At 41.1% G+C, this 11,794-nt stretch overlaps 1 pseudogene across 1 annotated transcript; it reads right to left on the bottom strand.

Annotated features, from left to right (window-relative positions):
• Positions 1-3,339: 3,339 nt before the first annotated feature.
• On the bottom strand, positions 3,340-6,472 carry LOC309630954 (dihydrolipoyl dehydrogenase, mitochondrial pseudogene; annotated as a pseudogene). The gene has a single exon. The product of its transcript is annotated as a dihydrolipoyl dehydrogenase, mitochondrial pseudogene (transcript).
• Positions 6,473-11,794: the final 5,322 nt, after the last annotated feature.

Genomic DNA, 11,794 nt, shown 5'->3' with positions numbered 1-11,794 from the left:
AAAGTGTATTCTGTTGTTTTTGGATAGAATGTCCTATAAATATCAATTAAGTCCATCTTGTTTAATGTGTCATTAAAGCTTGTGTTTCCTTATTTATTTTCATTTTGGATCACCTGTCCATTGGTGAAAGTGGGGTGTTAACGTCCCCTACTATGATTGTGTTACTGTTGATTTCCCCTTTTACGGTTGTTAGCATTTGCCTTATGTACTGTGGTGCTCCTATGTTGGGTGCATAAATATTTACAATTGTTATATCTTCTTCTTGGATTGATCCCTTGATCATTATGTAGTGTCCTTCTTTGTCTCTTGTAATAGTCTTTATTTTAAAGTCTATTTTATCTGATACGAGAATTGCTACTCCAGCTTTCTTTTGATTTCCATTTGCATGGAATACCTTTTTCCATCCCTTCACTTTCAGTCTGTATGTGTCCCTAGGTCTGCTATGGGTTTCTTGTTGACAGCATATATACAGGTCTTGTTTTTGTATCCATTCAGCCAGTCTATGTCTTTTGGTTGGAGCATTTAATCCATTTACATTTAAGGTAATTATTGACATGTATATTCCTATTACCATTTCTTAATTGTTTTGGGTTTATTTTTGTAGGTCTTTTCCTTGTCTTGTGTCTCCCACTTAGAGAAGTTCCTTTAGCATTTGTTGTAAAGCTGGTTGGGTGGTGCTGAACTCTCTCAGCTTTTGCTTGTCTGTAAAGGTTTTAATTTCTCCATCACATCTGAATGAGATCCTTGCTGGGTAGAGTAATCTTGGCTGTAGGTTTTTCTCCTTCATCACTTTAAGTATATCCTGCCACTCCCTTCTGGCTTGCAGAGTTTCTGCTGAAAGATCAGCTGTTAACCTTATGGGGATTCCCTTGTGTGTTATTTGTTGTTTTTCCCTTGCTGCTTTTAATATGTTTTCTTTATATTTAATTTTTGACAGTTTGATTAATATGTGTCTTGGCGTGTTTCTTCTTGGATTTATCCTGTATGGGACTCTCTGTGCTTCCAGGACTTGATTAACTATTTCCTTTCCCATATTAGGGAAGTTTTCAACTATAATCTCTTCAAATATTTTCTCAGTCCCTTTCTTTTTCTCTTCTTCTTCTGAGATCCCTATAATTCGAATGTTGTTGCATTTAATGTTGTCCCAGAGGTCTCTGAGACTGTCCTCAATTCTTTTCATTCTTTTTTTTTTATTCTGCTCTGTGGTAGTTATTTCCACTATTTTATCTTCCAGCTCACTTATCTGTTCTTCTGCCTCAGTTATTCTGCTATTGATTCCTTCTAGAGAATTTTTAATTTCATTTATTGGGTTGTTCATCATTGTTTGTTTGCTCTTTAGTTCTTCTACGTCCTTGTTAAATATTTCTTGTATTTTCTCCATTCTAGTTCCAAGATTTTGGATCATCTTTACTCTCATTACTCTGAATTCTTTTTCAGGTTGACTGCCTGTTTCCTCTTCATTTGTTTGGTCTGGAGGGTTTTTACCTTGCTCCTTCATCTGTTGTGTATTTCTCTGTCTTCTCATTTTGCTTAACTTACTGTGTTTGGGGTCTCCTTTTCGCAGGCTGCAGGTTTGTAGTTCCCATTGTTTTTTTGTTTCTGCCCCCATTGGGTAAGTTTGGTTCAGTGGGTTGTGTAGGCTTCCTGGTGGAGGGGACTGGTGACTATGTTCCGGTGGGTGGGGCTGGATCTCGTCTTTCTGGCGGGCAGAGCTGTGTCCAGTGGTGTGTTTTATGTTGTCTGTGAACTTAGTATGATTTTAGGCAGCCTCTCTGCTAATAGGTGGGGTTGTGTTCCTGTCTTCCTAGTTGTTTGGCATGGGGCGTCCAGCCCTTGGAGCTTGCTGACCGTTGGGTGGAGCTGTGTCTTAGCGTTGAGACAGAGGTCTCTAGGAGAGCTCTCGCTGATTGATATTACGTGGAGCTGGGAGGTCTCTGGTGGTCCAATGTCCTGAACTCGGCTCTTCCACCTCAGGGGCTCAGGCCTGACACCAGGCTGGAGCACCAAGACCCTGTCAGCCACACGGCCAGGTATGTTGGGATTTTCTTGCCTTTTGGGAAGTCTGAGGTCTTCTGCTAGCATTCAGTAGGTGTTCTGTAGGAGCTGTTCCACATGTAGATGTATTTTTGATGTATTTGTGGGGAGGAAGGTGATCTCCACGTCTTACTCCTCTGCCATCTTGAAGGTCCCCTCCACCCCACAGTGTTTTGCTTAATTCCTCCTTATCAACACCTGCCAGGACCATCCTTTATTTGACTCCCTACCTCCCGTCTTATTCCTTTGCAATCTGCCCTCCAGGGAGTGATTAAACAAACAAACAAAACCATAGTTGGTCATATTTTTCTTCTGCCTAGAAGCTTTCAATGGCTAATGTTTGCTTGCAAAATAAATTTCAAACATCCAGACTTGGCATGGCCGACAAATTCATTCGTGTTCCTTACAGCCTTGTCTCAGGCCACTTTCCTACACACACCCCGAGATGTAGTTCACTTGGCCTACTTGTAATTCCAAAAATGTGCCATGGTTTACCTTGCCTTTGTGCTCAGGTATATACTGTTTCCTCCACCTAGAGCATCCATCCACTCCCTCGTCCTCCACCTCTCTGCATAACCCTTACGTGTTCTTAGGGACTTAGCTAGACTGTCATCTTCTCTTAGAAGTATGTCCTGACTGCCCTGAGCTGACTTAGAGGCTTCTTTTTTATAGTCTCCCCTTATCAGCCTGTCTCAATATTGATTTTCTCTTATGGTACCCTTACCAGGCTAATTATCGTAGGCAGGATCTGGGTCCAGCACGTGTGTGATACATAAGAGGGATAAAAGGTATGTTGAATGAATGCTCCCTGCCTGGAAAATTATTCCTTCTCAGCCCAAGTCATAGGGGGTTTATAGATAATTCCTCCCAGCATTGACAGTAATGCTCTGAGGGCTCCCTGAGACTCCAGGGTTGGAGAGAAAAGACCAGTTGTTTGAGACCTGAAAGTCAGAGCCTGTTAGACAGACATTAGAGACATAAAAAGAACAGTAATGATAATGAAACTGGATTATTCGGTGTGGCTACTTGTCAGGGAAACTGGTAGACATCTCTTGTTGGTGACTTCTGGCAATGCTTTCCCTGTCTTTTTTTTTTTCTTTTTTTGAATATTTAAGACATGTTTATTTCCATATCTTCATTTCCCACTGTAATACATTGCTTCTCCACTTAATATATCAATTTTGTATATATACTGCCTTACTTTGGTCAACTATATAACTATACTTCAGACTGTAGACCTCAATAGAACCTTAAAAATCTAAACACAAATTCTACCTCTAACCGCCAAGACTTTGGGGATTAAAATAACTGATAGACCATCATTTTTTATTTACATCAGTTCAGTTTATACATGTTTAACTTATTCTAATGACTGTTTCCAATGTGAAAACCAAGTTTAAAATAACTTGATCACCTTGTTTCAAACACAGCTGTTCACATACCATACTCCAGCTCCACGCATGTAAGTCAATCCTGTATCAGAGATGAAAGCTACTTAGCATAAATTCAGTGAAGTTGAGCCTTTCACAAACAGCATGAAAATATGGGTTGAAGAAAACTTTCCAGGATGCTACTATAAGTAGCTTTTTTTCTGCAGTATTAACACAGTGAAATAAAATATTAAATTTATTTAAAATATAGATATGAGATTATTCCATTCTGTCCAAACCTATTAAATACCTTCCAAAAGTTTTGTAATTCAGTCCTAGAAATTCTTGGAGCTGTGAGCACTTCCTGTTCAGAAATGTTACCTCTATATAAGCTCCCAGGAAATTTCAGAAAAATATAATCTTCTAATTTAAAAGTTGATCGATTTGCCAAATGATGCAGCCACGTTTGCGTCTCTAAAAGCTTCTGATAAGGTCGGATGTGCATGACAAACTCTAGCTATATCTTCACAGGATGCTCCATATTCCAGTGCAAGAGCAGCTTCATTTATCATTTCACCAGCGCCTGGTCCTAGAATATGTGCTCCAAATACTCTGTCCGTTGATTTCTGCCCAAGTATCTTCACCATGCCATCTGTGTTAGCGTTTGTCTTAGCTCTGCTGTTAGCAGCAAATGGGAATTTCCCAACTTTGTACTCAATACCCACTTCTTTCAACTGCTCTTCTGATTTGCCAACCCAAGCAACTTCAGGGTGTGTGTAAATCACCGATGGTACACAGTTGTAGTCAATGTGCACAGCGCCACCAGCCATCCCTTCAGCACAGATAATGCCTTCATCCTCTGCTTTGGGAGCCAGCATTGGACCAGCAACCACATCGCCGATTGCAGAGATATTTGGAATTTTAGTTTGGAATCTGGTATTTACTGGAATTCTACCTCTAGGATCCAGCTCAATTCCAAGCTCCTCTAGTCCCAAATTCTTAGTAAAGTGTCGTTGACCAATGCAAACCAGGAGTACATCACAAGTGATAACTTCAGCTTTACCACCAGAAGCAGCTTCAATAGAAACATCAATTTTTCCATCTGACTTCTCAGTAGTACCAGTAACTTTGGTATTCACTTTAAATTGAAATCCTTGTTTTTGAAGGATGCGTTGAAAGTTTTTAGATATCTCCATGTCAATTCCAATTCCACCAACATGACCCAAAAACTCAACTGCTGTCACGTCTGCACCAAGTCTTTGCCAAACTGAGCCCAATTCTACACCTATTACCCCTGCACCAATGACAACCATCTTTTCTGGAACTTTTTTTAAAGACAAAGCACCTGTATATGACACTACTGTATCTTCATCAATCGTAATTCCAGGAAAAGGAGTGACTTCTGAACCTGTGGCTATAAGAATGTTCTTTGTATCAATAACTTGAGTGCTGCCATCGGCTTTCATAGTGGTGACCTGATTTTTCCCAGTTATCTTTCCATATCCGTTTACATGAGCAACCTGATTCTGTTTGAACAAGTGGGCAATTCCACCTGTTAAAGCTTTTACTGCATTACTCTTCTGCTCCATCATCTTCTCTAAATTCAAGCGAACTTCAGACATTTCAATTCCTCTAGATGCAAAATCTTTTCCATGGGCCATATGGTAATAATGAGAGTTATTCAATAAAGCCTTAGAAGGAATACAACCAACAATGTTCAAGCAAGTTCCACCGAGTGTTTCATTTTTCTCAAAGCAGGCTGCCTTGAAGCCTAACTGGGCAGTTTTAATAGCAGCAACATATCCTCCAGGACCAGAACCTATCACTGTTACATCAGCATCAATTGGTTGATCTGCATAAGTTCTCAGTGGCACCGCAGAAACTCCTTGCAGACCATGAGATGTTCGATTGAAATGGCCTCTCTTAGCCAAGGAACAGTACACACGACTCCAGCTCTGCATCTTGCCGCTGGACTTTCCTTTTCCCCAAAGCTTTCACCTCCGCTAAGCGTCTCTGCCGCCTCGCCAAGGTCTCCTCCCTTTCTTTTAATAAGAGTACCTTGGTACTACCTCCTCCACCAACCCAATCCCTGTGTTACAGGCGGGGCTGATCCCAGGCTCCCACTCCATTGGTCAGCACATGACTTGGGCCTGTCCAGTCAGAACATCCCATTCCCTTTCCCTGATCAATTGGTTCAGAGATAGGTGCATGACCCGAGCCAGACCAATGACACTAAACACAGGACTTTCTCTGGAGCTAAATAGAGACAGATTTTTTTTGTTGTTTGGTGGAAATATAAGGTAGATGTATAAGCCTGCAGTGACTGGTTGCCAGCTTGGGCTTCATATGGGAAAAGACTTGAGAATGAAGGAAGAGTTGAGAGGCAGAAAACCAGATTGCTGCTGCTGATGTTTGAGTGCCCAATCCAACTTTGCATTAAGTCAGGCCTGTTTTGTTTTGTTTTTCTGGTTACGTGATAAAATAATTTCCCCTTTTTGAGTAAGGTGATTCAATTTTGGTCTCTGTTGCTTGCAACCAAAAGATGTTTATTAGCACTGAAATCAGGGTAGTCAGCAAATCTAGAGAGAAAATGTGAATACACAGGACTCTGGCTCTGTGGTCATAGGAAAAGGACGTGTTTCCTTTCATCCAAGTCATTTTACCCAGTGACCCTCTAGGCATGTAGCGGAGGAAAGAGTACCCTGGCGGGAGTGGTGGGTCTCAAACTATGGCCCAACTAGACGGGATACATCTTTTCCCTCTTTCATTTGTACTTGTCAAAAAAAAATGTTTTTCAAAATTTCTTTTGTTTTATATTTATTTTTAAATACTAAGCAAACATGAATACATTTTTTCTTATAGAAATTAAAATATTTTAGAAAATGCAGAATGTCTTCTGACTTTTACTTGACCACTGCCCTCCAGAGGCTACCCTGTATTCGGCTTATATCCTTTAAACTGTATAACTCGGTATAGACACACATAAGAACATAGAGGTTTCTTTTGCACGGTGGCTATGTGGGGATGGTGGCTGTGATTGTGTAGGTTCTGCTCACAAATGCCCTAAGAGTGAAGTTGCATTAAAAAATCCCACCTACGGGCTTCCCTGGTGGCGCAGTGGTTGAGAATCTGCCTGCTAATGCAGAGGACACGGGTTCGAGCCCTGGTCTGGGAAGATCCCACATGCCGCGGAGCAACTGGGCCCGTGAGCCACAACTGCTGAGCCTGCGCGTCTGGAGCCTGTGCTTCGCAACAAGAGAGTCCGCGATAATGAGAGGCCCGCGCACCGCGATAAGGAGTGGCCCCCACTTGCCGCAACTGGAGAAAGCCCTCACACAGAAACGAAGACCCAACATAGCAATCAATCAATCAATCAGTAAATCTTTAAAAAAAAAAACACACACAGAAATTATCTTAAAAAAAAAATAATAATCCCACCTACAGAAAACACCTCCCTCTAATTGTCATCCAACCCCAGGAATATCTGAAACTGCCCCCTCCTGTAAATCCCTTTTATGTATTTAAGAAGCTTTTCTAAAAGATTCTTTTTAATCTGCTATTAAAAATTTTTCTGGAAAGAAGAGAATGAGTTAAACTATATTTTTTGTCATTTTTTTCTCACTCATTTTGTAAAAGTTACACACGAACACATGCTTAATGTAAAAGATTAAAAATATAAAATAAATGGAAAGTGGAATAAAAGGGAAAATCTGCCCTTATCTCACGATCTCACCTCACCATTCCCCTCCCCCCTCATTATATTGTGTATTTTTCTGGTCCTTCTTCTCTGCATTTTCATTTTATACACATAGAGCAGCAATGTATTTTAGAAAACTTTTCTGTGTCAGTGTTTTAAGATTACAAGGTTAAGTTATAAAAAACAGAGAATATGCCTTTAGGTGATGAGACACAGAATGGACAAGTTTGATGGGGGCGGGGGAGGCAGGAAATCTAGTACAATAAGCCCCTATAGGGAGGTTGGGCTGCTGGGGTGTTGAGAGTTTGTATGGGACGAAGCACTTAGGCCGTTTCAAAAGTAAACCTGACTGACTGCCCAATTTTTCCATCCTTGCTTCTCAAATCTTGGGGCTGGGAGGTTGGTTGTATTTCTGGCAATAATCGGACTTTAATCTATTCTTTTTTTTTTTTTTAATTTGTTTATTTTATTTATTTATTTTTGGTTGTGTTGGGTCTTCGTTGCTGCACGCAGGCTTTCTCTAGTTGTGGCGAGCAGGGGCTACCGTTCCTTGCAGTGCATGGGCTTCTCATTGTGGTGGCTTTTCTTGTTGTGGAGCATGGGCTCTAGGTGTGTGGACTTCAGTAGTTGTGGCACGTGGGCTCAGTAGTTGCGGCACACGGGCTTAGTTGCTCTGTGGCATGTGGGATCTTCCCGGACCAGGGCTCGAACCCCTGTCCCCTGCATTGGCAGGCAGATTCTTAACCACTGCCACCAGGGAAGTCCAATTTTTTCTATTCTTAATTGCTACTTAAAGCTCAGTATTTTTTTAAAAGCATAATATCTATCCTTTCCTTTTTCAGGTGAATCAAGCTGATTATCTTTTTTTTTCTTTTTTATGTACCAATTTCAAGTATGGCTAGCTTGAGATGGATGGTCTTTGATGAATGATTCTTGTTTTGAGTTTTGTTTTTTAGAAATTTCCTCTTCCTCATCCTCTCCTTCCTCTTTCTTCATTAGTCTTCCTTCCCTTCCAGTATTCAACATGTATTTTTTTTTAGGGGGTAGGGGATGAATTTTCTTTATTTCCATTTCGGACTCTCATTCAATCCAGGCTCAGCCTTATCTAACATGCTAACTATTTTACACTGAGGCTTAGAGAATGCTGATCACACTTCCAAAATATTTGAGCATATAGACATTTGGTGTGATATAAACATACCCCCAGGATGACTGACACTACTGCCCTCTTCCCTGGGAAACAATGTAATGCCGTGGGGAAAATCATGGGCTGGGAGTCAGACAGGTCTGGGTGTGTGTCCAGGTGCTGCCCACGCTTGTTTCAGGATCTCCAGGAGGTACCTGACAAAGTCTCAGTGTTTTCTTCCATGAAACAGGAAAATGCTTCACTGGGGTATTTCCTTTATTAAATAAAATAATATGTGCAAACCACTGATTCAATACACAAGTGCTATTTTTCCATCCTAACATTTTGACTTAGAGAAGAGTCCAACAGAAATTTCACACCATCCATTTAGTTTACCGGGACAGAGGAGGAGAGAGTGATACAAGTAGAAGGTCTGTCTAAAAGGAAACACTGTATTATATTTCTCTTTTATTCACTCAGAAACCTGAGCTTGCCTGACCTAGTGCAGGGAGAAAAGGAAGCACTAGAAATACGATTCCTGCTTCACAGACAAGGGATGATAGAATATATGGTAAATGATTCTGTTTGTTTACTAAAGACATAACCACAATTTCATAATAGTAACAAGCTACCTTCCTGAGCTTCAGTGAATTTCATTTTGAAATCCTTCTTTCATTTTGCTGTTAGTATACCAGGAAGTGTGTGTTGTGAATAAGCCCAAACTAGCTTAAGCTAACACACACACACACACACACACACACACACACACACACACACACACACACTCGTATTGACTTATTTTCCTGGAAAGAATAGGGGTGGGCTCAAGCACTATTAGATTTGGGGTTTCTCCCCACCGGCTCTTTCCTGAGCTGTATATGTCTGCTTGCTGGCTTCTAAGAGAGAGTTGATCTGGACTCAGCAAACTTTAGGCTTAGATCATCCTAACTCAGCTTCCTTCTTAGGATACAGATGTAAAATGCCAGGGATAGACTCCTATTGTGTCTTCCTGGATCATGTGACTGCCCTTGACCCAGTACCCAGTGACTGGGTGGGGGCATAGGATGTTCTAATTGGCAGGTTGGGTCCTGTACTTCTGTGGCCAGAGTGGATAAGGTTTGGTGACCAGTAGTTCTGCCAGGAACACACAGAATGGAGAGGGGCCCTTTCCCAAAGTCACAGTTTGGTTTTCCCCAGTTCTAATGAAAGCGGTTTGTACCCAGGTGTGATAAATCAGGTACTCACTTGACCTTTAGTTAATGCTTTGATACTTCCACAATTTATACTAGTTTGAGAAATATGCTCTTAAGCAAGGTATGACCATATAATGAATACTAGAGTGGTGTAGTTTCTATGCAGAAACTACATAGAAAGTATATAAAACAGATAACATGTAAAACATATAAAAGGTGTTTTATTTGTGTATGAATCCTAGAAGTGTTCACAAGATCATTAGAAATTCAGCGTAAATAAAAATAAACTAGCAAGATGCAAGTAAAGAATCTTCCCCAGTATTTTTTTTTTAATTGGCTGTTATGGCATGACCTTACTTCATTAAAAATTTCTAGACTAAAAACTGTGTTTACTAAGATAAATACAAATGATAAAGGTTTTCAAGAGCTGAAGGAGCAACAGAGAAAAACCAAAATGACTTCTCTGTTTTGACTTTGACCATAATTCTAAATTCTGTCCACCTGATGCTTCTACCTTTAAGAGAGTGAAAAGAGGAAAAGAAAGGATGGAAAACTGGAGGGGAGAGAAGGAAGAGAGTGGAGAGGAGGGTATTCCAGATTAATTTTTACCTTCTCAAAAGTGGGATAGTGAAATGAAAAAACACAGGTCCTGGGGCAGATGTTATTGTGTTTTGCACACCGGCTTGCTCACCCCTCGTCTGAGGCACGTTTACTCAAATCCCTTCCTCACTCTAAGCCTACATGCTGCCTAACATTGCTGACCCCACTCTCAGCTCTGGGGATGGGTCATGACTAACTTGAGCCAGAATGTTTTATCTCCCAACACGTAAGGGCTGTTTTAGAGGTGGTGATGGCAATTAATCCAATCATGGCCAACACGATGCAAGATGATGTTCCCAGGATTTCTGAAAAGGAGTCATTCTTTCTGGGCTTGATTTGGTGATTTGAGGAAGAGCTGCTTAGGCCTGGGGTAGCCATGGAGGATGAAGTCAACCCATGAAGGAAGACAGTTCCGGAGAGGCAGAAAAACTGAGGAGCCTGCAGACACATGTGTCTGGAGGAAGCTGCACCAGAAGCCAGCTCTACCTGTAGAACTTCAATTATATGACCGAATAAATGCTGTTCTTTGTGTAAATTAGTTTGAGTTGGGTTTCAGTTCCATTGAAAATGAAAATGATCTTAATTGGTTTTCTTGGAAGTGCATGAATATCATTCTTCTTTATGTCTCTTCCCCCACTGGGTCCAGCATGATGCTTTTGCATACAGTAGGTGCTCACTGAATGAATGAATGAATGCAGTGGAAGCCTCTCTGGATTGGAAGTTAAGACCTGATCGTCTAATCCTACTGTATGTAATAAAAAAAATGTGTGACTAAGCATACATCACCCACCTATTTGTATCCCATGTTCCATTTGAGATGTGAAGGGATTGGACCAGTTCCCATACAGTTGGCCCTCAGTATCTGTGGGTTTCACTACTGTGGATTCAACCAATCTCAGACACTGTGGGCTGACTGTATTCATTATACTACGTCATTTTATATAAGGCCCTTGTGTATCCTTGGATTTTGGTGTCCACGGGGGCTGCTGGAACCAATCCTCCGCAGATATTGAGGGATGACTGTATTCTAGGCTGATATTATGCTACTTCTTTCTAATGTGGCATGCATTACTGATAGTTTACATCCTGGGTCTGTCTTGATTTTGTTTGGTCAGTACTTTTGCTGTGCTGGTTAAATATTTTAAATCTCTCTCCACTCAAACATATTAAGTCAACAAACATTGATTGAGTGTCTGCTACCCGTCAGGCACTGTATTGGGCACTGGGTTACAGTGGAGAGTGAAATGACATGGTCTGTTGTTTTCATGCATCTTTCTTACAGTCCAGTGCTGTGCCAATGAAACAGGAAGGAAGAGGCAGGGCACAACCTTTAAAAGAATGATGTAGCCATAGGACATGACAAAAACTGGTTAGAACCAACTAGGTCCAAGATGGCAGAAGATTCGACTTCCACTAGACCTTGAGCCTCATTATACGCTCACTGTAACATATTAGCATCTAAATGACACACCCACCAGCACCATGACAGTTCTGAGGCTAACCATAAAAGGCCAAAAAGTGGGAGGTAGCCCGATTCCTGGAAATCCCCACCCCTTCCCCTGGAAGAGTTGGAGTAATCCTCCCACTCATTAGCCTATGAAATTACCCAGCCCATAAATACTAACCATGCCATATTTCGGGGCCTCTCACCTTCTGAGATGGCCCACACTCTGTCTGTGAAGTGTCTTTCTCTCTAAATCTACTTCTTACCTATCACTTTGTCTCTCACTGAATTCTTTCTGCCATGAGACATTAAGAACCTGAGCTTCCTTAA

This window comes from Balaenoptera borealis (genome assembly GCF_965194805.1).
Source record: "Balaenoptera borealis genome assembly, chromosome: 6".
NCBI classification, from domain to species: Eukaryota; Metazoa; Chordata; class Mammalia; order Artiodactyla; family Balaenopteridae; genus Balaenoptera; species Balaenoptera borealis.
This window is presented reverse-complemented; position numbering and strand designations above follow the sequence as displayed.